The following is a 2,654-nucleotide window of genomic DNA, read 5'->3' as shown; positions in this document are numbered from 1 at the left end:
CACATCTCCCTTTTTTCAAATCTTATAAAACATTACCCTCTCCTGTATTCAGTGCAATCATAGCAAAGAATTGCTCTCTCTCCTCCCACTGACATGGTAAAAAACCCAAGTATGCTCCCAATAAATATTCTATATTATGTGCCAACTGGATTTGTCTGAGTAACTCAGTATGTTGTACCCCTCAGTTTGGTGGAAGGCTGACCTTTTACACAGCTCCTCAACCTACTTGGAGTGGGTGTGTTCCCCTGAGGATTATCCCCAGGGCCCTCTGGATGTCCCTGTTCCTCAGGCTGTAGAAGAAGGGGCTCAGCATGGGGGCAACCAGTATGTACATCACTGAGGCCACCACACCCTTCTTGAGTGAATGTGAGTAAGCTGAACTCACATACACTCCCAGGCCTGTTCCATAAAATAAGCAAACAACTGACAGGTGAGAGCCACAGTTGGTAAAGGTTTTATACTCCCCACCTGAAGATGGGACTCTCAGAATGGAGGAAACTATTCAAGTGTAAGAGAAAATGATCAGTGAGAATGGAACTCCACCAAAGATGGCAACAATAATATATAAGAATATGTTACTGAAGAAGGTGTCAGAACAGGCAAGCTTGAGGAGTTGAGGAAGGTCACAGAAGAAATGAGGGATTTCCACATCTGAGCAGAATATTAGGTGTGACACCATTAAGTGGAGCAGCTGGGAATCCAAAAGGCTGATGATAAAAGACAGCAGAAGCAGCAGGCCACAGAGCTGGAGGTTCATGATAACCTGATAGTGGAGGGGGTGACAGATTGCCACAAACCTGTCATAAGCCATTATAGTCAGAATAAGAGTGTCCAAACATCCAAAAAGACTAAAAGAGGACAACTGAATCAGGCAGCCTGTATAGGAGATGACTCCTCTGTGAGTGTGGATATCCATAAGCATCCTTGGTATAGTGGTAGAGGTGAAACCAATGTCAGCCAAAGACAGGTTGAAAAGGAAAAATTACATGGGGGTGTGACGTTGGGAGTCAGAGCTGATGGTCATCATGATGAGTAAGTTCCCCAGCACAGTGACTAGATACATAGACAAAAACAGCCCGAATAGGAGGGTTTGTACCTCTGGGTCAACCGAGAACCCTAAGAGGAGGAATTCTGAGATATTTGTTAGATTCTGTGATTCCATGAAGCCAAGATATAGTTGGAAAAGAAAACAGGATTATTTTATAAGGAAATACTACACAGGCACCCAAGAGTCCTCATTTCAGATTCAAGTAGTTCATGTATAAAGTATTCATACTCAAGGAGCACACACTTTGGTACCTTCAGAAATGCTCTTCAGATGTTACAAACTCATTCTCCTTAGGACACCTTTTCATTCCTTTGAGTTTCAACTGTTTTGCTAGATACACACTATAGAGACTCTAGGAGAAAGACATAGAGCTGAAAAAAACCCATGGACACAACTAAATGTTTTTCTTCCCCAAATGAAAAAACTTAAGGGATAAGAAGTATTCTTCTGATTTTAAGTAAATACAAGTGATCTAATTAAAGGACATAAGAGCACAGTCAAATATATTTCATTCTACTGAAATGCACTGAAATCAGTCCTCCTGATTTTTGCCAATATATGAATACCTTATTTGAGCTATGTAACAAGGAATCTGTTTCCAATTTTGGGATGTTTGACTCCTAAGAATATTTTAATCTCATTTTCAATGTTGCTTTCTGTCCCACATACGGGGAAGGTGATAAGATACCCCACTGCTCTATCCTTTGGCATTAGACTGAGATTTAAAGCAGGTAAGAAAAAGTCAAAGCATGAGGACTCTGAACCCAGTATTGCCCACTAACAATGGAAACACCACACATCTACCTCCAAAAAGCCATTTTCAGACCAGCTTTGGTGACCGAGGCTTGTATACCCAAAAAGCCATTTAATATAAATAATAAACTTTCCATATACTCTTGGTGTGTGTGTGTGTGTATATGTGTGTGTGAGTACACATCATCCATCTTGATAGCTGTACCAAATATTGTGTGGCATTCCACCCTGCAGATTCAAAATCATCAGAAACACTTAGAAACAAAAAACTTGATTCTATACTAAAGGCCAGTATATTTAATCAGTTGACATCTATATATACAAAAATTGAGCCTACATTAGAAGATTGCTGAATGAAATTACGTAAAGTAAAATATAGAGAGTACAGTATATTCTGTAGTCAGGTTGATCTTTATAAACACCCATAGTTATGTTGAAATACACAGAAGCCCAGGCTACAGTCTAGAATCAATAAAATCAGAAGTTTTCCATGGGAGGCCATTGGTGATTCTAAGTATATCTAGATTTAAGAACCATTTCCTCAGGAAAATATCAGGAACTTTAGCCAACACTATATCAAATTTACATTATTAGTATCATTAACACCAAGTCACCATATTAAAAATTCAAATGTTGAAAAATACTTCAAATTCTATAGAGATTTAAACTGTTGTGAAAAACAATTGACTCTCCTTTTCCTCTAAGACGACCACTGTCATGAATGTGTTTGGTAAACTAACATTTACCTGGTAGTTTCTATTATTTTAGTATTATTTAAGTATTAACAAATAATTTTCTTTGAATTTTCTTAAGTAGTCTTTTCATATAAACATCACCCCCAACTTTCTCCCTT

General features: G+C 38.4%; 1 pseudogene; it reads right to left on the bottom strand.

Annotated features, from left to right (window-relative positions):
* Positions 1 to 217: 217 nt before the first annotated feature.
* LOC119525343 lies at positions 218 to 1,162 on the bottom strand (annotated as a pseudogene).
* Between the last annotated feature and the right edge of the window lie 1,492 nt (positions 1,163 to 2,654).

The sequence above is a fragment of the Choloepus didactylus genome (genome assembly GCF_015220235.1).
Source record: "Choloepus didactylus isolate mChoDid1 chromosome 25 unlocalized genomic scaffold, mChoDid1.pri SUPER_25_unloc1, whole genome shotgun sequence".
In the NCBI taxonomy this organism is placed as follows: Eukaryota; Metazoa; Chordata; class Mammalia; order Pilosa; family Megalonychidae; genus Choloepus; species Choloepus didactylus.
This window is presented reverse-complemented; position numbering and strand designations above follow the sequence as displayed.